Consider the following 24,943-nt stretch of genomic DNA (forward strand, 5'->3'; position numbering starts at 1 on the left):
TTCCTCTCCCAGGGGTGTGGGTACAGGGCCAGGTCAGGTCCAGAGCGGCCAGAGCTCATGGCTGCTCTCCTCTGGCTGCAGTCAGCATTTTCCACTCGTGCAAATGGACTGGACAAATAATATCACTTCCTGTTTGTGCAATGAGCAGACCCAAATTAGAGAACGCTGTTTAATGGAACCTGACCCCCAGCCCACTGACGGCCCCTCCTGTTTGCCAGGCACCTGTTTGGGTTACCAGGGGGTTCCCCGTGATCAGTTGTGGCCCACAGGATACTGGCAGCCTGGGGCACCTGGTTGTCTCAGTTGGTTAAGAGTCCGACTTTGGCTCGGGTCGTGATCTCACGGTTGGTGAGTTCAAGCCCCGTGTTGGGGGTCTCTGCTGTCTCCGCACAGAGCCTGCTTCAGATCCTCTGTTTCCATCTTGCTCTGCCCCTCCCTCACTCATTTTCTCTCTTCCTCTCTCTCTCTCTCTAATAATAAATAAACCTTTAAAAAAAGAAAACAGATACTGGCAGCCAGAGACAAAACAGCAGTTGCTTTGGAGTCTGAAAGTTGGTATGACATCTCCCCAGCCAGTCCTGGGGCGCTGCTCAGTGCTCTGGTGGTGGCCTAGGAATGCTTGAGCCAGGCCTAAGTCTCTCTGGGTCTCTCTGAGAGATTCTGGTATAAGCAGCCCTGATCATTGTTCTAGAAAAGTGCCAACACTCTTTAAGCAGCAGTTAGTGAATAACCAAACAGGCTCACATCTTCACGTGAGGACAGGGTAGACCTTGTCCCAAAAGGACAGAACAGCAAGCCCCTAAACTTTCATTTCATGGAAAGCTGATCTCTGGACTTCAAGGGCAGACAAAACCACTAGGAAATGCATCAAAATCCCATCACTCCTGGTGACCGATGCCAAAAACGTCTTACAAGCATCTCAGAAGAATGTAGAACAACTTCCAAGGGAAATTATGGATACTCCGGCTGAAACATTCATTTCCAGGAAAGCCGGAAACTGCTTTCCCAAGAAGCTACTAGGAAAGTTCCGAGAAGGGACTGTGCAGGAATTGAAGGAACAGAAACATATGTTTGAGAATTAAACAAGGGGTAAATTTCTGAAACTGCACTAAAGATAGTAAGTTTGCCTGGGATTTCCAGAAAACATTACATGATGGCAACTTGAGATTAGACAAAAAGAATACAACATGGACACCTGGGTGGCTTAGTTGAGCATCGGACTTCCACTCAGGTCTTGATCTCACGGTTGGCCTGTGCTGAGAAGCAGAGAAGAGACCATGTGGTCCCAGGGAAGGCGAGAAGCTATGCTGAACACTTGGTAACTTTGTTTTTTGTTTTTGCCTCCTTTAGTCAAGACTCCTAAAAGGTCTGTGTTCTTCCTTGTTGCAAGTCCTGCAAGATTTATTGTATTAAATCTTCTATAGCCTCTTTTTGTTGTTGTTGTTGTTGTTGTAATCCTACAACTCTTAAATAAAGACCTACCTACTTGCCATTGAAATGGAGCACTGTTATCCCTTCCGGGGCAGCTATTACCCCAGCAAGCAAGCAGCTGATTTCTTGAGGCAGAGGTGGGGAGGGAGGAGTGTGTGTGTGAGTGGGGGGAGGGGAGGTATCTTCTGCCATTTTGACAACACAGGTTAGAGTTATGATTCATCGTTGGTGAGGTGAAATAAGCCCCTGTTTCCGCAGTCAGTTGGTCTGACTCCCTATTGAAATTCTTTCAGCTTCCACTTAATACCCATGAAACAATCCTCTGCAGTTAAATAGCTTCCACTTAGGGGCATCTGAGTGGCTCAGCTGGTTAAGCATTCACCTTAGGTCATGATCTTACTGTCCTCCGGTGGAGCCCTGTTAGCTTGAGCTGACAGCTCAGAGCCTGGAGCTTCCTCCAGATTCTGTGTCTCCCTCTCTCTCTCTGACCCTCCCCTGCTCACATTCTTTCTCTCTCTCTCTCTCTCAAAAATAAATAAACATTAAAAAAAAAATAGCTGCCACCGCTTGGGGGCTTCTCAGATGCACCTGGAGAGAAGCTGAATGGCACTTGGTTTATAAGAGGAGGAGATGCGTGAGTTATGCAGGACTCTGAAGTCCTCAGTAGGGTGGCACCTGTTCCCCAGAGGGATGATACCCCAACCTGGTGTACCCTCCCCCCATTCTGGAGAGTATCAGAACTTCCTGACTTCCTCTCTTATTATTCTTTAAAAGATGAAAACTAGGGGGCACCTGGGTGGCTCAGTCGGTTAAACATCTGACTTCAGCTCAGGTCATGATCTCACAGTCTGTGAGTTCAAGCCCTGTGTCAGGCTCTGTGCTGACAGCTCAGAGCCTGGAGCCTGCTTTAGACTCTGTGTCTCCCTCTCTCTCTGCCCCTCCCCTGCTCATGCCCTGTCTCTCTCTCTCTCTGTCTCAAAAATAAATAAAAACATTAAGAAAAGATTAAAAAAAATAAAAGATGAAAACCAAACTGAGATTGATGTAATAACAAACAGTAGTTGATACTTAGTATCTACTTACTTTATGCCAAACATTGTTCCAAGACGTTTACTGAATCCACTCAGTCTTCACAGAAACTAAGAGGAAGGGGCCACCATCATCTTAATTTCACAAAGAGGGAGACTGAGGCATGTGGAAATTAAGGAAGAGGGTTAGATTCAAAGCCCAGTAAAGGACACTGGTGTGATCATTGGCAAGATTTGAATAACATTTGCAGATTCCATCAGGGGTCTGCAAACTGTCTATGTAAAGAGTATATATTTGGGGCTCTGTGGATCAGCAGTGAGCATACCTCAGAAGTCTCTGTCATGACTACTCTGTCTTTGTAGCACAAGAGCAGCCACAGACAGTGGCCACACCTGAAAGTATTTAGAGATAAAGTATCAACCTGTTTCCAACTTCTCTCCACCAAATGGCTATCCAGCCTCTGCTTGCCTACCTCCACTGACGAGAAACTCGTTTTAACCAGCTCATTTTATTCTATGACAACATAGATGAATTAGAAAATTATGTAGGGACATCTGGGTGGTGCAGTTGGTTAATACCCCACTGTTGATTTCGACTCAGGTCATGAAGTTATGGTTCGTGAGATTGAGTCCCACGCACTGTTAGCACAGAGGCTGCTTGAGATTCTCTCTCCCCCTTCCTCTCTCTGCTCCTCCCCGTCTCACACTCACTCTCTCTTTCAAAACAAATAAACTTAAAAAAAGAAAATGATGTATCAGATTGAAAGAAAATATAATTCAAAGTGGGCTAAATCCTAAGATAAATACAATTATTTCAAAGTAAATGAAACTGGCTCTTTGGTACAAGATCTAAAATGGGCATTTTGGGAGTACAAAGCAAGATTGCTTGTATCCAGGGAGGTGGAGATAATGTTTCATGAGTGCACCACCTAGTGGCCAAAGCTTGAACAGACTGCTCTGTGCAACAACCAACGTTGAACAACTAAAACGGCCAAGTTGCAGAGGGAGAAAAGAGCCAAATTAATTTTATATTGACATCCAGCAGAGCGGAAGCTTACAATTTTCATAAAAGACTAAAACAATACAAGAAAATTTGGAAGAGTATTTTTCTAGCAGGAAGCTGGACATATTCTTTTCCTATACAAAGAAATTATCAAATAATTTCTTAGGTTGAACCCAGACTCTATAACAGACAAAACATAAAAACAAAACAAAACAACTATATTCTCAATGCAAACAAATATAATTTACTCACTGTCCTTAGTGAAGACAATTTCACAAGGAAAAAAAAAATGAAACAAAATTGTGAAATCTCAAATGGCTTGCTCAAGTTGTCTCAGTTCCTTGAAGATAAAAGGCAAAGATGTGTCCACTGGAAAGGAATCTTGCATGTGGACATACTGCAAAATGATGAATTTCCATGGGTATGTTAAATTTGTCTTAAGAAGTAAGAATGTGGGGTTCCTGGGTGGCTCAGTTGGTTAAATGCAACTCCTGATTTCAGCTCAGGTCATGATCTTGTGTTTCATGGATTTGAGCCCTGTATCAGGCTTTGCACTGACAGTGCAGAGCCTGCTTGGGATTCTCTCTCTCTCCCCCTCTCTCTGCCCCTCCCCTCCTCTCAGTGCTCTCTCTCTCTCTCAAAATAAATAAATAAACAGTTTTTTTAAAAAAAGTAAGAATGTAAGACAAATTGTTTTACGTATTCACCAAATATAAAATTCAACCACACTGCTTGTAGGTTGGTCAATTATTTTCAATTACTACACATACATGCATGATCCAAATGATAAGCCTTGCTCTAGCTTATGCCAAACCAATTACCAATTAACAGGCATTATCCCCTTGCCAGTATTAGACAGCCAAATGAAATCATGAGCAGGGGAATTTGGAAGATGGTGTGTCATAGTCCCATGAAGGATCTTACGAATCAAATCTTAGAAATCTTGAATCTCAGATTTGGAAGAACATTTTAAAGATCATCTAGTCTGGCCAGCTGGCTGACGCTTGAATCCCTTCTTTAATATCTCCAGCAAGGAATATTTAAGCTTGTTTAAGCCCTGGGAGTGATAGGGAGGTCAAGGCTGTGTCCCAAAGCTCTTTCCATTCTTGGACCACAATTTAAGAAGTCTAGCTAAAAAGACCTATTAAAGAGACCATGTGGAATGACCACATAGAGAAGGCACATAAAGATGAAGAAGTCCTAAGATTGCATGGAGGGAGAGACTCAGCTTTTCCAGCACCTCAGCTGAGCCCAACCTTCCAGTCATTTCTGCATGATGCAATATATGTAAGCAAACAACCTCAGCTATTCTAGCCCAGTTGAGCCTCCCGATGACCACAGCCCCAAATATCATCACACGGAATAAGAGAACTGCCCAGCTGGCCCCATTAACCACAGACTCATGAGAGAAAATAATGCAGTGGTTATTTTAAGCTACTCTATTTTAGTTTTTTTTTTTTTTTCAAGTCCAAGAGTTAGACTTAAATGCTCAGAGCAGTATGCACAGTGTTATGGCAGTTATCAATTTATTGCCTCTTAACTTCAAATTCATGCTTCGTTGCCTTACTTATGAAAATGTAACCAGACCCTTCAAATCTTCTACCTTTGTCTGGCACAATGCTAAGCTTCATCAATAGAGGGCCGTAGAAAGACCTTCCAATAGGAAGGGTTCCTGGGGGCTCTTGACTAGGTTGGGGAAAACAACTTCTTTCCACTGCTTGGATGATTGCTAGAGGCCTGTGGGACACAGCTTTCTCCACATTTGGGTACCATGCATTTTCTCCAGTTCTCATCTCAGGCAATGCCAGTGTGGCTAGGAGTCCCAGGTGGTTATATACATATAAACCTTTTCTTACTTCGAGGAAGGAGGGTTGCAGGGAAGATGGGTTGGTCACTGAATTGTACTTATATGCTTCTGTATTGTTTGAACTCCTGGTGGGTAGCAGTGAATACCCTATGATTTGGGCTTTAAATTGACCCTAAATTTCAAGGCCTCTCTTTGCTTTTGCCACTGGGACACATTTCTGTAGATTTTTGTTTTTATGATCATATACAAACTGTTCACCGGGAGAACAAAGCATCCATATGCTATTACCAAATCAGATACATATATAATCCTGGATATGTACTAATTGAACAGTAGACAGAGTGTGGAGCCACACTTCACAGCACTTCTGATATTGTGTTCCCTGGAAAGGAGGAACCGTTAGGGTAGCTGTGACCAACCTTCCTTTGGCCAACCTAAGTAGATCACAGAAGAGTTTGGTATTCGACTGTCTAAGTTGAGTGTGATTTATTATTGCCCTTTGAAGCAAATCATTCAGCTGATAATGAATGCGATTAATGTCCCATCTAACAAATGACTGGCACAGTCACAATACTAAATAATATTGTGAATGAGGCAGAATTGGAAAGTATGTTGTGGGCAAAAATGCAAATTAGAGCTCATCTGATGTTTTGTTCAAATGGGATATGACCCAATGCCCACCCCAGAAAGTGAATAAAGCATATTAAATTGATTCGCCTCCGCAAATTTTGAAGTGTATGACTAGATTTGTACATATCCAGAGTCGTTAACAGTGCCGCTCAATCCAATTATATGAATTTTACAGGCATCTTGCTGTGACAATAATTGAAAACAATGTCGACTCTTCTGCTTTTCTAAAATTACTGTATCTTCAGGTCAATAAAAATGTTTTCACATTTGCTAATTCATTATTTTTTTTCTATCCGTTCAGAGATGAGTCTGATATGGGTAGTATTTACTTACTGTAATGGAAATTGTTCATTACGTTTAGAGGACTGATAATCTTGGGAAGAATTTGTCTTTCAGTGGGGGGTGGGGAGAAGCATACTTGATCTGTTTTAAGACTCTGAGGACAGAGGTGGACATAGAAATTTACAACTTTTGGATCAAAAAGGGGCCGTGGCATTTGTACTGATCAGGTTTCTTTGTGGAACACAATGGAAATGACCCCAGTTAATCTAAGGAGAGCTGTTTACAAAGTCACCATGGAGGCTGGAGAATCAGCCTTAGAAGTCAGGCACGATCCAACGTGAGGCTGACTGGCTGGAACCACCGTGAAAATCAGGCTACAGGAACAGGGTGCTCTAGGCCCTGCTGACTCCACTTTTGGTGGACACTGCCAGCGCTATGGGAGAACACCGCCATGGCGAATGGTTCTAACTGTACTTCCGCTCTTGGTGCCTGGCCACCTGATGGGCCAGCCTGCGTCCTGTGCCCCTATATTTGTCAGGGACATGAAGTAGGGAGACTTCGCCCCGAGTGACCTCAGTGAAGGATGGGGTACCACTTCCCACGGACGCACGGAGTGGGGGGTTTCTGCAAATTAAAAAAAGGGCTGGATGGTGGGACAATCTGGATAAAGATCAAAATGGTTTATAAGATTCATCCCTACAGTATAGGCAGATTTGACTTCTAGGTCCCATTAGTTACTCTCATGTCCCAGAACAACATTTGTGTTCCTCACATCCTGTCCGCACCTGTCCTATTATTTTGGCTCAGTACCCCCAATCCACCAGTAACACTACCTCGCGCCCCCCCTGCCCCCCGCCGCTACCGTCTCCTTCCCTTTCCTGTTGGACCTTTCTCTCCAGGACACGACAGCCACTCATCAGTGGTGTTTGAAGTAGGAAGTGTAAGAGTGGGAAGAGGGGGAAGCAGAAGTCCATCTGCAGGGGAACTTTTTGTTCTCATGGTCAAGGCTGCACCAGGAGTGACATGTGTTCTGATCCCCGTGGTTAGAAGTCTGTATGCAAAGATGAGCTCTGTATATCAGACTGTTAGCCCAAAGCCCACCACCAACAACCTTGAATCCTTACACATCCAATTGCTTTAAATGTAGCCCCAATAGGCCTATTTCTAGCAATCCAGAGCCTGACGGCTCTGCATACCTTGTGGAAGTTCACCCAGCAACAGCTAGCCGTGCATAAGATAGACCCCACGTCATAAAAGACCCCAACGTGTTGCTGTGAATCAGAGACTCCCCTCCTTGTTGCTGAGCGACATTGCCTAGACACACAGCCCCCTCTTCAAGTCCCCTCCCCACTGAGAGTTCCCTGGCCCTCTTCCCCTTGTAGGTGGTGGGTCCTCACCTCTGTATCTGGAAGATCGCCCGCAGGGAGGGATGTCCCCTCTCAAGCAACCCTGTCCCAGCACTGCCCAGGGAGCATGTTGTACAATACTGCCATCTTCTGGTCCTGTCTTCTCCTATATAAGCCCTGAGATTCTCCAACACACCACAGGACCTTGCCTTCTCTTGTCCATCATTCAGAACCTATTCATGATCGGGACTCCATTTCAGCCAGACCAAGGGTTAAACAGGTTTCTATGAACTAATCTGGAAACATAACCGTCTGAAATAAGTGGAGTGACCTGGTATCCCGGTTTGCCAGAACTGTTGGTTTACCAGGCCCGAGGGTGTTCTTGGGATGTTGGACTATCAGTTCTAAAACTGGAAAAGTCCCTACTAACCACGGTGGGTTGGTTACCTTAGGAATGACTGTCTTTGTGGGAAAATATATTCTTCACTCCAAACAATTGATTTCTAGTCAGCTTAGTGAATGCAATCTTTGGAGACAGCATGCTGGAAAGTGTTTGACTCACCTAGTCAATGCGATCGGCTTCTAAGTAGGGCGGACATAGGCATGTTAATATGATTTTCTGATAGCTTCCACCAGAAGTCTTAATGTTCAGGAGTATTCTGTAGAGACTAAACCTGGGATACCAAGGATATCAAGAGAATATTCGTGTCTTGGTTGAGTCAAAGAAATATTTTATACTGGTCCAAGAAAAGAGCCAAGACATGGCTAGAGTCTTTCTTTAGAAAATTTTCATTAAAGATTTGATTATTTTTGGTTACTGGTACAAATGCACTCCACACAGGTTGGTGAGACCATACTGGCCAAGAGTCTGGTTGTATGGGTAACTGCCCTTGAAATCCTGGGGGACGTTTTGTCACCAGTGAAATTTCAAGGGCAGCTCTGCAGGTGGGAAAGAGTCTTGGTTGAAAATTGCTAACACTAATGAAACCAAACTCAAAGCCCTTTTTGAGTCCTGCACATCAGTTTGGGTGAAATTCCTAAATCTATTTTTTTGGGGGAGGGAACCAGAAAAGCAAACAAACAAGCAAAGAACTTTTGGGGTGTGGGATGAAATTGTTCTTTAAATTTAAACTCCTTTCTTTGTATGTTTTTAATAGGACATCATTTGAATCTAAGCCCAATCATCATGATGTTTGTGTTAGTTTGGGTTCTCGTTAAAAATATAGCCTGAGAAAAGAACTTGGGTGCAGGTAGTTTATTGGAAGTGATCCCTGGAGGCAGGAGTGAGGGAACCAGGAGTGGGAGTGGGAGACAGGGAAAGAAGAAAAGCCAATATAAGGGTGTACTATCAAGGTTATGACCAAGAGCTCATTCCTGCTGGGAATACTGAAAAATACACAGTTTCTGTGGCTCAGGAATTTGGGAAGAGCTTGGCCTGGCAGTTCTGGCTTGGGGTCTTTCGTAAGGTTGCCAGCAGATGTCACCTAGAAATGTAGTCATCCAAAGGCTAGTCTAGGGCTGGAGGATCCTTCTCTAAGGTGACTTAGTCCCAGGTGGCAAGTTAGTGCTGGGTCTTGGCATTAGGCCTCGGCTCCCTTCATGTACCCTCCACAGGACAGCTTGAATGTCCTCACAGCATGGCAGCTGGCTTCCCCGAAGCAAGTGATCCATAAGACCAACATTAAATGTTTACTATGCTTCGTAATGTAGCCTTGAATGTCCCACACAGTTTCTTTCTTTTTATGCTGTTGGTACACAGACCAGTCCTAGTTCGAAGTGGGAAGGTCTACATGAGGAGGTGAGTTCCAGGAAGAGAGGGTTTTTGGGGATCTTGTGGTAGGTGACTTCCACTTAGTCTTATTTTCTTTATCAATGGGAATAATTATAGGACTATGTCATAGGGTCGTTGAGAATATTAAACCAGATAATGCATATGAAGTTCTTAATATTTTGCCTAATATAGTAAATGCTCAATAAATGCTAGTTATTACCACTATTATGAATTTCTTTCTTCCTTTTTCTTCCTTCTACTCAGTGGTAGGCCATCTTCATAGCAGCTGTACATGAATTTATAATTATACTGGCCATACAGAGCTCAAGCAAAAGAGCTTGAGGCTGACGTCTGAATTGAATAACCGATTGCAAAACGCAAGTTTTTGAAAAGGAGCAGGTTACCTGAAAGCTTGAGAGCCCTGTCAGCCTGAGAGCCGTAAAGTATGATTATCACTGCATTCATAGTTCTGCATGTAGTTTAAACCCTCCCTGCCCCGGAAGGCTTAGCTCTACCTTCTTCTTCTCCTGGCATCGCCCTGGTCATGCTAAGTAATGATCACCTGCTGGAGCTTGTGAAAACTTGCCTGTGTCCATCACAGTGGGGAATGCATTTCCTTATGGGCCTAAACCCCCTTCCCCACACCCACACCCCCAGGTGTAACCTGACTTTTTTGGAATTGGAATAGCATCCTGTTGATTCGGTTTGGTTTGCTTTGATTTGGCTTGATTCCTTTTTCTGGGGACAGCTCTGTGGATAGATTTGATTACCTTATGTCCCTAAAACCTGCTCTAGTCCTCACCTGGGGCATCGGTTGAGCGTCCAACTCTTGGTTTCAGCTCAGGTCATGATCTCGCAGTTCTGTGAGCTGGAGCCCTGGGTTGGGCTCTGTGCTGGGAGCCTGGAGCCTACTTGGGATTCTCTCTCTCTCCCTCTCTCTCTCTGCCTCTCCCCCTCTCATGCTGTCTCTGTCTCTCTCAGAATAAAGCTATTAATGAAAAAATATTAACCCTCACCTGGGTCATGTTTTACTCTATTCTTCTTTGTCCCATCCAGTGACATGGTGATGTATGAATAAACCCAACATCCTCGGCCAAAGAAAAACTCTTCGACTGGTAGAGGCTTACAATATCTCCCTTCTCCTGTTGCACTTTTGGGGGAAAAACTCAGTAGCTCTACTGTTTGCTGCTTTTCTCCCCCAACTTGCATTTGAGGATTGTATTTGCTTTCCTGCTACCCGGCCATGGCTGTGCTTGTTTTCACTTCCAATAACAGCCTTCAGCCTAGAGCAGCGGTTCTCAACCTTGGCTGTTCATTAGAATTGCCTGAGAGCTTTTAAAATCCCAATATCTTGGCTACACACCAGACTAATTGCATAAAGATCTCCAGGCACAGAACCCAGGCATCAATATTTGTTTCAAGCTTCCTAGGTTGATTCCAGTGGGCGGCCAAGGTTGAGAGCAATGGTTCTCAAGTGTTTTAACCTTAGAATCTTATCATTCTTTAAAATTGTTGAGGACCCCAAAGAGTTTCTGTTTACATGGATTATATCTATAGATATTTAGTATATTAGATATTAAAACAAAACAATTATTAATTCACTTAAAATAGTGGTAATAAGCTCACTGTATATTAACATAAGTAATTTTATGAAAAATAGCTATATTTTCAAAAATAAAAAAAAAACTTAGAAATGTGGAATTGGGGGCGCCTGGGTGGTTCAGTCGTTAAGCATCCGACTTTGGCTCAGGTCATGATCTCGAGGTTCATGAGTTCAAGCCCCGCATCGGGCTCTGTGCTGATCGCTCGGAGCCTGGAGCCTGGAGCCTGTTTCAGATTCTGTGTCTCCCTCTCTCTCTGCTCCTCCCCCACTTGCACTCTCTCTATCTCTCAAAAATAAAGAAACCATTAAAAAAAATTTTTTTTAAAAAAGAAAGAAAAGTGGAGTCGCTTTACATATATTTACCAATACCTTTAACGTCTGGCTTAATAAAGACAGTAGGATTCTTATATCTGCATCTACGTGCAATCTGTTGTGATTCCAGCATGTCAAGTGGCCTCTGAAAACCTCTGTAGGCTCACGCAAGAATGAGAACAAAAGAGGTACATTGTTGTATTATTATGAACAGAGTTTTGACTTTGTAGACCCACTTGGGGTCCCTGGACCCCACTGCTGTGCCAGGGGGCTATAGAGTAGGTGAGTGCCAGCTGGGTTAGTTATGAAGCCCTCCAGCATTTCACCCTCTTTCCTCCTCACCTTCAAGGACCTCTGTTCTCCCTGCCCTTATTATAGTCGGCCTCTAGAGGGAGCCCACGGCCTTTTACGCCAACACCAACAGGTGCGCTGGTACTGGGTCAAGTTTAAGCAGTAAGTTGAGGGCAAGGAGATCTTGGGCTCTAAGAAGAAAAGGAATTAAAGTTTTGACTTCTGTCACAGACTCTCCCAGTCTCTCTCTCTCTTAGAAGTCCTGCCGTGTTTGACCTTTCTCTTGGTAGAGCTGCCCTTTTTTCCTTCTAGTCAGTGGGTGCAACAAAGAGCAATCAAGATAGGACCTAGAACAATGGTTTTCAAACTTCATGCTCCTCAGAATCACCTGGACAGTTTGTTTAAAATGCAGCTTCCAGGGCGCCTGGCTGGCTCAGCTGGTAGGGCATGTGACTCTTGATCGTGAGTTCGAGCCCCATGTTGGGTTTAGAGTTTACTTAAATAAATAAACTTAAATAAAATAAAATAAAATAAAATAAAATAAAATAAAATGCAGCTTCCTGCCACAAAAATGTTGGTTTCATTTTTGATAAGGCTCATGAATCAGCATTTAAAGAGGTACTTTAGATTGCTCTAATCCAGGTGTTATAAGAACACTGCTCTGTCACTGACAGAAGAGGCAACCTGGGCCTGAGTATTCCAAGCAATAAGATCTCAAGCTAAACTTCTTTCATGAGAGTTTAGGGTGCAGACCCCAGCTGATTGCCGTGTTCATTTTATTCTCTGCGTGATCGTGTTTCTGCTAACGGCTTTCACACAGTGTCACCACAGCCCTCTGCAACTCAGCACCCGGAGTTCAACAGCATATCACTCATCATGGCTAGAAAACTGTCTTCAACTCTTGCTTTTCTTCCCTCTTCCAGAATCTCTTCTTTCATTATTTTAACTGGACTCTGTCATTGTTTCCAGTGGAAACACACTGGAGTGTGTTCAGGGGAACATCCAAGAATCAGTTAAAACCAAGCAGCATGGCCCAAAAGCACTAAGTGAAAAAACTGAACGTGTTTAATGTGGAGAAGTGAAAATTTGACACAGATCAGGGAGACATCTCTGAATGTACACAGATTTGTTTTAAATGACTTTGTAAGTAAGATTAGCGACTGGTTGGAAACTTGGAGACAAAATATTTTGGTTCTTTCTAAAGAATTTTCTAAAATTAGAGCTGCCGAAAGGTGAAGTAGACTGCCTTGGGAGTGGTGAGTTTGCTATCACTGGAAGTATCTAAATATAGCTCAGACCATGATTTGGTAGGGATGACATGGAGGGGATTCAACAACAGGCTGAGTGATTGGAGAGGACTTTCCGTCCTAGAAGTCTTGACTGACGAACTGAACAAATAGAATCCTTTGGCTCCTGTCACCACAGGAAAAATTCACAAAACCAGACCAACTTGCACATTTCATAAGGTACCAGAGTTGTACATGTGGTTTGATTTGCAGGCGGTGGGTGCCCCCTTGAGAGTTCACGCATTTGTTGGGCATTCTGCACCTTCTTCCGTCTCTACACTGCAGAATCTTTTAGAGCCTTGGACTCCGAGTGTGGTTCCTGGACCAGCAGCAATGACATTACCTGGGAGCTTCCCGGAAATGCAGAGTCTGGGGCCCCATCTCAGACCTGATGAATCAGACCACAATTTAACATCTGCCATTGAAGTTAGAGGCAGTCAAATATGTTTCTAACACAAGAGAGTCTATACAGGGAAGTATCTATTAGGAAAGGGCTGGCAGATTGTTCATTTTTGAGGGCTTTGCACAGAGCCAGCTCTTGGTATATGTTGATTTGAAGTGGTTTATAAATCTGGATAAAGAAAGAGGGGGAAGCAGCAGTGCAGCAGGAGGGTAGGCTGAGATGTCAGGAGGCGGGTCTTACAGGAATTATAAAGCAGTAGGAAGACTCTCAACATAGTTTTGGAAACAAACTCGACGTACTTCTCTATTTTGCTTTGAGCTCATCAGGGTCCCCACTCAACATTACTGCTTACAGCTCGTTGCCCAGGGGTGCCCCCAGGTAAGGTCGCTTTACAAGTCATTCTGGATGTGGACTGGATCAACAGCCACCATGTGGCAGGGAGAGAACTTGGTCCCTCTGCTGTCTGGTATCTCTCCTGTACCCAGAACTGCTGTCCTTTCTTACCATTGTTAGCTACTTCTGCATAACAAATTAGCTCAAAATTTAGTGACCTAAAACAATAAGAAACATTTGTTATCTCACATACTTTCTGTGAATCGGGAATCTAAGAGCAGGCTAGCTGAGTGATTTGAGTTCAAGGTATCTTCAGAATGTCTGCCGGGGCTGTCATTGTCCTGACTGGGGCTGGGGGATCCACTTTCAAGATGCTCACACCCATGACTGTTGGCAGGAGACCTCAGTTCCTCGCTACATGGACATCTCCATAAGGTTGCTCGAGTGTCTTCATGACATGGTCGCTGGTTTTCCTCAGAGCCAAGGATCCAAGAGGAGGCAAGGCAGAAGCCACAATATATTTTATGACTTAGTTTCAGAAATCATACTCTGTTATTTCTACAATATCCTACTGGTTACCCAAGTCAGTCCTATTTGATATGGGAGGGGATGACACAAGGGCATGAATACAAAGAGGTGGGACCACTGGGGACCATCTTGGAGGCTGGTAAGCATACACCCTTAAACTCTGCTGTTTCCCTTTGGTCATTAAGACAGACTTCTTCAATACAGGTCTACATGTGCAAACATGCTGAACAAGCCTGGCTCATGACACAATCAAAACACAACATTAGTTTAGTCTGCTACATCCCTGTAAAATTATTCCATGGGAGTGATCTTCCTCAGACCTTGGCAGGCTCATGACTTCACAGCTCACTTTAAGGCCTACGGTTCCTTTAGAAACCAAACCTACTCTTAATTCAGAAATTAGAATATCCAGCCCAAAGTAGAAATTCAAGCATTGAACTTGATTTAGCTTCGAGTTTCCTCCCCAGATGTGGTCTGGACCTGCTTCAGGCTGGAACTTAGACAAGAGAGTGTATCAGTTAGTGTTTGGTCAGAGAATTGGGCACTGGTCGAGACGTGTCAAGCAGAGAGGGATTTAGCTTGTTCTCAAAGGGGAAGAGCTTGAGGAGCAGAAGAGGGAAAGGAGTGAAGAAGGTGTCTGTTGGAGCCCAGAGCCAAACACACAGCTCAGCCACTAGGGACGTGTGAAGTGTTCTTGCTGTTGGCACTTCACCGGATCTGTTAGGTGGAAATCCGGACAGCTGTGCTCCTGGGAGCTGCTGAAGTCACCACCAATGTGCTCGAGTTCACACTTAATGCTGTAGGCTGCAGTTACTCCCTGCCAGAAGGAGCTGCCAGCAGAAGAAAAAATTAGCTTCTCCCTCCTTCCAGTCCCCATGCCTGTGCCTCTCTCAGCAGAACCCAAATCAGGGCCTCCTAGCAAGGAGATGTGTGGGTCTCAGTGAGGGAAAAAGGGCACGAGTGATGGTAATGATAAATGGCAAAACAAGTTTCTCTCCCTTCTCCCGTTCCACCACACCAACTTGCTAGCCAGTTTCAGTTGCTTTCAGGGTTGGGAAGATAAGAACATCAGAAAAGGAAAGGAAATGGAAAGTTCTAGCACTGTAGATACCTGGCTCACTGTTTTCTAGACCTGGCAATGCTACAGATAACTTTTTCTTTGAGGGGGTAGTTTGTAGGCTGTTTCCAGGTCTTTGCTGGGTCCCTGTCCTGAGTTCCCTGAGCCTGGGCAGATGCAGCTTTATTCCATAAATGACTCATGACTTCTTCTGCCCCCAGCATTTGCTCCAGCTTCCTGATGGTGTGGACCCTCTACCCCTCCTGGTCATCCAATCAGAGAAGCCCAAGATGACCCTTTGCCAGCTCTGAGTGCTGGGTGATCCACCTCTGGTCTGCAGGAGGCACCCATTTATCCACTGGTCCAAGAAACTGAAACTTTTTGCCATTCCCAACCAGTGCTTCAGACATCTCCCAGCATGGCCATCAAAGCAGTTAAGCAACTTTTCTCTCACCCATCGAATGACCCAGGCAGGCGTCAGACCCAATTCCAGAGCTCCCCTCAACTCCCGGGAGAAGCATCTCAGACCTTCTGAGATTTCCCTCTAAAGAATCCATTGCCAATCTAGATTTGTAAGGAGATGGGGCTCATAGTCCAGCATCCTCCAAAGATAGCCTCTTCACCTAATCCCTTCCCCACTATCCTGGAGGCTTTTGTATACCCTTTGTACTCTCAAAATGGCATGAGATTGTAAGGATAGTGGAAGAAGTTCTCATTCATTTCATTTAAAATTCTGTGCTTGGTGATTTGGCACCTCACATTGGATGTTCACTGCTATTACATCTTGAAGTCTATCAGAATTTGAATTTTAACCTCCCGCTACATATGCATGTCTGAACTTCAGTTGTGGGAAAATCCACTTTCTTCCCATGGGACAGCTGGACCTCAGCCAATAGGGATATTTAAGTAGGCTCCTCGAGGGCTGGATGGGCAAGGAGGAGTAGAAGAGTAATGAACAGGACAGGTCTTACTTGAAGTAGGGCTGTATTTAAAAAAAAAAATTTTTTTAATGTGTATTTATTTTTGAGAGAGACACAGACAGAATGCGAGTGGGTTGGGGCAGAAATAGAGGGAGACACAGAATCTGAAGCAGGCTTCAGGCTCTGAGCTGTCAGCACAGAGCCTGACACGGGGCTCCAACACACGACCTGCGAGATCATGACCTGAGCCGAAGTCAGACGCCCGACCAACTGAGCCACCCAGGTGCCCCAAAGCAGGACTGTATTTTAAGGAGTGCCCCCAAACTCCCTGAGAGTTAAAGAAGGCTTTATCAACCCAAGGTACACATAACATCTTGGGAGAGATGGGGGAATGGGGTAGCTCTGTCTTTTCTGAGATTCAGCTTTGCTCTAGCTAAGTCACATTCAAATGAGTATCTTAGCATTCAACTCCCCAAATACTGAACGAGTACCCACTAAGTACCAGGCATTGTGTGCGAGTCTGGAGGCTGCCAAAGCATAGACCCTACTTCAAAGAGCTCACAATCTATTAGCACAGCCCTCAAACTAGTTGTAAGTTTAAACCATTTACTGGAGGAGCCATGAAAAAAGTTCTTTCAACCCCGGCCTGACTTCCACACTAATTTTCAAACTAACCGCACCATTTTACATTTCCACCAGCAATGTACAAGAGTCTTTATTTCTTCGTATTTTCACCAACCCTTGATATTGTCTTTTATTATTATTATAGACACCCTAGGGGTGTGAGGTGGTATCTCATTGTGGTTTTGATATGTATTTCCTTAATAACTAATGATGTTGAGTATCTTTTTATGTTCTTATTGGTCATTTGCATACCTTTTTGGGAGAAATCCCTATTCAAATCTCTTGCCCTTTTAAGTCTGGTTATTTATGTTCTTATTGTTTAATTGTAAGTATTTATATATTCTAAATCCAAATCCTTTATGATATATTCTAGATACAAGTCCCTTATGATTTGCAAATATTCTCTCCTATTCTATGGATTGTCTTTTCACTTTTTTGACGGTGTCCTTTGAAACACACACAAATTTTTATGTATATCAAGTCCAGTTTACTTATTTTTCCTTTATTACTTGTGATTTTGGTGTTGTACCTAAGAAACCATTGCCTAATCCAAGGCCACAGAGATTTACTTCTGTATCTTCTTCCCGAAGTTTTATAGTTTTACCATCTTCATGTCAGTCTTGGATCCATTTTGAGTTAATTTTTGTATACAGTGTAAAGTAAGCGGTCCAAATTTATTCTTTTGCATGTGGTTATCCAATAGTCCTAGTACTGTTTGTTGAAGAGATTATTCTCTCTCCAATGAATTGTCTTGGCACCCTTGTCAAAAATCAGTTGACAGTAAATGTGATCGTTTATTTCTGGATTCTCAATCCTACTCCATTTATCCTTTTGTCAACCCTTATGCGAGGTCCATACTACCTTCATAACTGTAGTTTCATGGTAGGTTTTGAAACCACAAAGTCCGAGTTCTTCAACTTTGTCCTTCTATTGCAAGATTGTTTTGACTACTGGCTCCCCTGAATGTCCATATGAATTTTGAGATCGGTTTATCAATGTCGACAAGAAGAGGATCATGTTATTTTCTGCCCTTTATTCTATCAATATGGTATGTTACAAGATGGACTTTCAGATATCAAATCAATCTTGCATTCCTAGGAAAAATCACACTTAGCCATCATGTATAATCCTTTTCACATGCTGCTGGTTTCAGTTTGCCTGTGTTTTGTTGAGGATTCCACATAGTGTCTTTGATAAATATTTGTTGAATGAATGCATGAATTATGCATGCATGAATGTTTACAGAGTGAGGGCTTCTTTTATATAGGCAGACATTAAAATACATGCATACACATTTTGCATATAATTTGAGGAGGTTCAAGGACGTGAAATTAGGTACCCCTGAAGAGTTTGGCAGGACGTGCTATTGTGGGATCATTAGAAAGGAAGTGGTTATGCTGAAGCAGTAAGAACACTGATTGGAATTAAAAAACACGGATAATAACCTTATTTTGCTAATTCCTGGGCATGAGAACTTGCGTGGTTATCCTATTTCGATAGACTGTGTTTCTTCATCTATATAATGGAGGTGGGAGGGAAATCTTGGGGAGGGTATATACTTGAATTAATCAACTCTCAGATACTTTCTAGGTCTAATAATACTTAATTTTCTAAAATATGGTGTGAAATTCAGTTTTAAGAAGAACCTTTATATATTTTTATAGCTTTTGTTTAATGTCTCTGGAGTGGCTTTGTGGGGAAAGATATAGAAAGATGATATTTTTCAATATCTCAACTAGTATGCTTTGTTTCTAAATTTATATTTAAAAATTTTCAAGAAGTAAATTTTCTATTTTCTTCTAAAGTGTCCTCATAAATAATTTGTGAAAGAAAATCCCTTGGTCTAAGATGGAATTTTATATCTTCAGAGAACTCAATAGTGTGCTATCTTATTCTTGAACTCTGAATTTTCTGGGCTGAGTATGTGATTGAAGTTAATCTGAACAGGCAGCAAGGCTTATAATTTTAGGGGTCCTTACATGATAATAAAGACTTATGGGTGTCAGATTTGACCTTCAACATGATTGCACCGTCCTTTCTAATTTTATTCACTTCCAGACGTCATATCACCACTTCCCCAGCAGGGGGGGGCATGCTTTTTAAATTAAGTTCCTTCACCACTAAGAGTCCACATCCTTTTTGCTTTTGGTCCATGGATTTTATTTTTTGTACATTTATCTCTTCCGTAGTTTGCTTAGGGTGCAGGAAATAGGAAAGATTTAAAATAAACTTAATTTTAGATCATAAACAGCAAGAAGTCAGAGAACATTCTCCTCAACAGAATGAAAGTAAATGGTAAAGAGCACTGTACTTTAAGGAAGTTAGACAACCAACTGGGTTCAAGCTTACAAGGTAAAGTGAAGATGAGGAACCACCCAGAAAGCCGAGACAAAAATAACACAGTTTGAAAGCATCTTGGGGATATTTATGTTCAATTGAAGGTGATTTAACTTACTCCAAACAGCTGTTTAAATTGGCTTTTTTTTTTTTTTTTTGCATTTAAGCATCTTTCCATTGATAAAAAAATTAGCAATCTCTTTTTTTTTTTTAACGTTTATTTATTTTTGAGACAGAGAGAGACAGAGCGTGAATGGGGGAGGGTCAGAGAGAGAGGGAGACACAGAATCTGAAACAGTGTCCAGGCTCTGAGCTGTCAGCACAGAGCCCGACCCAGGGCTTGAACCCACCGACCACGAGATCATGACCTGAGCTGAAGTCAGACGCTTAACCGACTGAGCCACCCAAGCGCCCCCAAAATTAGCAATCTCCTAATTATGACCACATGCCTACATTATGGGCTGGTAAGAAGGTCAGCAGACAAGGACTCAAGGACCCAACTTCTAACAAGATGGAGAGGCGATATCACTTACCTACTTCCCCGTGTGGTTGAGATATCATATATAAAAGAACCTTTATAAAATAATTAAGTTGCATACATGTAAGTTATTTTTAGCATGGGAAACACTCGGTCTTGCACCTCTCCTCCAGCTGGTAGGAGACCATGTACTCAACGGGCAAAGTCTCTGTGAGTTACACAGCCTTACCTTCCATGGAGGGAGGCCAGATTCACTCAAAATTTAAATGTAAGAAACCTTTGCCATTAATGCACAGAGTCTTATACTAACAAAGGACTTCTTGGAACAGAAACGCTGGGCTCATTTGTGATTCTCCTAAATGTAAATGATTGTGGAAACTAGCCCCCCAAATTACAGTGGTCATCTAGATAGACATATCAATTCCTTTTGCTCAACAAATATATATGCTCTGTCAACCAGACACTGGGTTTACACACAGGGGATATTTCGGTGAATAAAATAGACAAAATTCTCTGTCCTGTTGGACCTTCCATTTTTGTGTGAGGCGATAGTTACTAGGCTTTTTTGTTTGCTCATTTAATAGGATATAGAAATACTTCAGGGAAGTGTGCATTTTCTAGGCTAACATATTTACCGAGACATGATGAGCAAATCTCTGGGTCCTGAAATAAAAATATTGACTTAAAATTCCATCTGACTCTTGGGGGAGGTTTCATTAAGAATTCAGTTTTGTCCATTGTCAATAATATTTATTCAGCACCCACTGTGGACAGAGAATCTAATGGGTGATATTAAATATGTGGTTTCTGGTTTAGTGTGTATCTTTGTCATTTTTCCCATTTATTTTTCGCCATTTTCCTGAAAATTCTTCTCTGTCCTCTTCTTACAGACACTTGAGAGCAAATGGCCTTGTAATGAGCATTTAATAATAACATAATTATAGCGCTTTTTAGTTCAGAAAACATTTTATGATACATAATGTCTTTTGAGACCATCGGCAATCCAATCCATAGATGTTATTTCCATTTTATTGAGGAAGCTAAGATTCAGAGACTGTAAGGAACCTACGCAAAGTTGCACAGCTGGTGAAAGGCCCTGCTGGGATTCAAAGTCACATTTTCTGTATTCAGATCTCAAGACCTTTCCTAAAGGCCACCTCTTTCACTTGGCTTGAGAAAAGAAAAATATCACCTACTTTTGGTGTTTTAGTTCCTTCTAACGCATGACCAAAGTCAGCCTGTTAATAAATTTATTATAGTTATTAAGCAGAGGTAGGCTTATTTTCTTCTTTAGAATATTTTCTAAATAGAAATTAGAATATTAGAAAGTAGAATATTTTCTTCTTTAAGTTTGTGTAAATTCCTGAATCCTTTTTAGTGGTTGGTGAAACCAGTAACTGACCTCACTGGTACAAATTGCACCCAAAGTCTACTTCCTGAGTCACCTTCCTTTCTAGCCTAAGCTACAAAATGCATCAGCGTAAGAAGGGTAGGAATGGGAATTGCTTCCAGACACTCTACCAAGAAAGCTATGTTTAGGTGTAAGAACTTTTAACACTGATTCTGGCTTCATTTAAAGTAAGAAATATTGGAGCATCTGGGTGGCTCAGTTGGTTGAGCATCCGACTCTTGAATTCGGCTCAGGTCATGATCTCATGGTTCGTGGGTTCAAGCCCTGTGTCGGGCTGTGCACTGGCAGTGCGGAGCCTTGTTGGGGTTCTCTCTCGCCCTCTCTCTCTGTCCCTCCCCTGCTTGTGCTCTCCCTCTCTCTCTCAAAGTAAAAAATTAATAAAGTCAAAGATGTTAATACTAACTGAGGTAGCAGATATGTTCTGAATACAAGGAAGGGCACAGGTCATCCATTAAAGTAAAGAAATTGAGTCAACTCTACTCCAAAAGGCTAAAAATGGCCAGCTTTAGGAATAGCGAACCAGGAGAACACCTGAGTTGGTTCAGAATGTGAGGTGGGGCTTGGCACTTGTGACCTTGAGGGGCTGTGCTGTTGGGTAGGTAGTTTATGTTTTTGTAATTCTGAACAACTTTGTTTTACCTTCAGGTACCTGTGGGTGACCGCCTAAGCAATGCCCAAGGTGGACATTGGCTGGCCCTTCCAATATTTGCAATGGAGAAATAAGGCCATGAGGAAGGAAGCAAAAGAAGAGAAAGAAGAAAGAGAACAGAAAGACATGGGGTTGGTGGTGGACACAACACTCGCAGACCCCTGTTTGTGCCACAGATTCCCTAGTCCAGGGTTCAGAAAAGAGGAGACTCAGGATTTCTATGTCCTTGTCCTTTTTTGCATTCTATCAGACTCTTTGTGTTCTGGTCCCACCACAAACATTTGTGGGACCCAGGGCAAGAATGTCAAGGGGATCCACCTACCTTATGTCTAACTATTTAAAGGTTATAAACCAAGTGGACAATCTGATAAGTGGTACACCTCGACTTATGCACCATGATAACGACCTAGAGGTTTTTGAAATTAGAATCTCCAAAGTACCACGTTGGAACACAGTGGCATAGGGAGACCTGGGTGCCGCCATTTGCTCAACCCTCCCCACCCCAGCTCTGTCCTCAATCATGAGGAGCTTTGATGCAAGGGGTGTGGACACCCCAGACTGCCCCCGTTGAACTCTGTCCACACCTCATGGGCAGCAGGTCCTTGGTCACTTTCTGGCTGGAGGTTATCACGGCAGTGGTACAGTCTACTCTTCAAAGGAGAGACCTGAGGGCAAGGTCTACAGATGCCCTCAGAAATGGAGACATTGGGTCAAGGTGGGGAAGGGACTGCTGGGTTCCGCATCCCTTTGACCCCATGTATTCCTTGCTCCATAAGGAGGGATGTTGTTTGTGGAAGGCCAGAGCAGAAACCCCCAAAATTATGTATCCGGGGACAGGACCCCTCCTGCCTGGATCTAAAAGTAAGACCGCTGTGTCCTGATGCCCACTGCAATTTTCTCATCATGCACAATGCATGGAATGTTCTCTTTCAAATAGCCTGGGAGGCAGGAGCTGATGTGCTGCCACCCAAAATGTGCGACCATGCGTGTGCTGTCCTGCTGTTTCAGGTAGACTGTGCTAATAAAGCATTTCATAAGTAAAACTCAGTCCCCATGTCTGTGTGGCCAGACATCACCTCACGACGCTGCTTTTTATTGTCATTATTATTGCTTGACTTTTGCTGGTCAAATGTTTAAACTCAAGAACCACTAAGTTTTAATCTGTTTTCATTCATCATGCATCTCATTTTTGAGCCTTCAGACTAGCTTCATCACTGGGTTTATGCAAAATTAATTGCACGATTTCTGTTTGCTTTGGTAACATGTAGCTTATCACTTTTAGACACTTTGGCGTTATAATTACATAAAGCCACACTGAGAAACACTGGTACGCTTCTATGCTCCCCAAGTATTTTTTAAAGCTGTTTAGAACAGTTCTTGGAACTAAGATTCTCATTTCTTTCATTCCGTGGGCAGCTGGTGAGCCCGGGTCGCCTCTGCTCTGTGGCTACTGGCTGCTACTTTCTAGAAGCTTCATTCCTTTATGCCGACATGCCCTGGTGTTAAAGAGGTTGGGCAGCTTGGCAAAAGTGATTTTGCTTTGAATGCATCTGGAGATACATGCATTTAGGACCACCCTAAGTTACTAATCTAAACAATATTGGTATTTCCTCTAATGTAGCAATGTATTTGGTCACCTCAATCTTCTGAAATGCCTTTCCCTCCTCCTCCTAATTTCTCCCAGTTCTGCTTATCCTTCAGTGCCTGCCGAATTTATTCAATCATCAAACAGGTTCAAAGCTCCTTTGTTCCAGGCATCATGCCCACCTTCTCCCTGAAGCCCTCCTTGACCACACTGGTTGGCCGTGGGCTCCCTGTCCCTTTTTAGAACTCATAGTGTATTTTATTCCCACTTCTATCTGCACACAGCCCCTTGTTGTTTCAGTTCTGTTTTTACACACATAGGTCAGTGAGGTTATAGATCCCAATGAGGTTATATATTCTTGAAAGAAAACCCTGCTTCTTATAAGGCCCTGTGTTTCTCACTCCACCGACTCAGGTGCACTTCACATCTATATAAAATCTCTTGACTAATTGATCGTGACTATAATAATCATAAATATCCTTTGCTGGGCACAGTGCTTAGAGCACAGTCTGTGCAGCGTCCCGCTGAACTGGACTGAATCCTGACAGTATGGCCTGTTAACGGTGCCCTCTCGGGCCGCTGACTTAACCGTTTCCTCGTCTGTAAAATCAAGATCAGGATGGCACCTCCCTCATGGGATTCTTCGAGAATTAAAGGAGCTAATCCCTGAAACAAACACCCGGAAGAGGTCCCGTTTGGAGCGGGTTGGGTGGTAATGACAAAAACCACGATGTCCTTGGCAAGGGGATAAGTTCTTTATATGTATTACCACTAACTCTTATTCTCTTATTATAATTCTACAAAGTATGAACTATTCTTACACCTACTTTGCAGATAGGTAAACTGAAGCTTAAGGAAGAGAAAGATCGGGCCCAAGGTCACAGAACAGGATTGGAGCCCAGGCAAGCCGGCTGCACAGCCTACCCTTTGAACCACTGCAAGACGTCAAGTGGCGAAGAGAGCTGTATCTGAAGCTAATGGCACTGTCCCCTTCAAGGCACCTGTTGAAGAAGCATGCTGGGTAGGTGCAAGCGTTTATGTGTAAAGGAGTCTTGGCCCGAATGGAAAGGGATTTTGATCTGTCTGAGCCTGGGCACGACCTAGTAGCAAGGCCGCCGGAAGTCAATGTCAGTGAGTTTGGCTGAATCTTGAGTGGGAGGGGTGGCGTGCCCTGGTGCCTGATGTAGAGAAGGGAGGGTAGGAAACAGCGTGCCATTTGGTTCCATACTGTCTGAGGCCTCTGGGGCCAGGGGCTGCAGACAGATGACGAGGCGGCTGTTTTCATGAGGGATGCTGAGACACAGAGGTCTAGGCCGCCTGCCGGGGGCCCAGTGACAGGCTGTGACACAGAGCGGGGCGAGCGGTGTTCTCCCCACTGGCCGGGCCTGCCTGTGTTGCGGTGCAGGCTGAAGAGGGCCGCAGTGCCACGGCACCCTCAGCGGTGGGCAGGGCACCCTGGGGGCAGACGTCCGTGTTCTCACCGAGGGCCCACGCAGGAGCGGCGGCACGGGAGGACCCCAAGGCGGCTCCCTGGGCAGAGCGAGAGGAGAAGCACCTGAAAGCCCCCGGCACCCGCAAGACAGCTTCTGGGATTCCTCCAGAGCTGTGCACCATGCAAATGAATGTAAGACAGTGCACCCCACATGACTGGTGGCCTCACCAGAAGAGGAAGAGACACCAGGTGCCCACACACACACGGGGCAGCCATCTGCAAGGCGAGGAGAGAGGCCTCTGCCAGCACCTTGACCTTGGACTCCCAGCCCTCAGAACCGTAAGAAAATAAATGTTTATTGTTTAAGCCACCCAACCTGAGGTATTTTGTTACGGC

General features: G+C 43.7%; 1 long non-coding RNA gene across 1 annotated transcript in view; it reads left to right on the top strand.

Moving 5' to 3' along the window:
* Positions 1 to 24,784: 24,784 nt before the first annotated feature.
* LOC128778560 (uncharacterized) overlaps positions 24,785 to 24,943 on the top strand; it is a 30,386-nt gene continuing 30,227 nt past the window's right edge. The window contains exon 1 of the long non-coding RNA XR_008424149.1: positions 24,785 to 24,886. This is a non-coding gene — a long non-coding RNA (uncharacterized LOC128778560). The remainder of the gene's footprint in view (positions 24,887 to 24,943) is intronic.

The sequence above is a fragment of the Panthera pardus genome, unplaced genomic scaffold, assembly GCF_024362965.1.
Source record: "Panthera pardus isolate Hobbes unplaced genomic scaffold, ASM2436296v1 HiC_scaffold_20, whole genome shotgun sequence".
Lineage (NCBI taxonomy): Eukaryota > Metazoa > Chordata > Mammalia > Carnivora > Felidae > Panthera > Panthera pardus.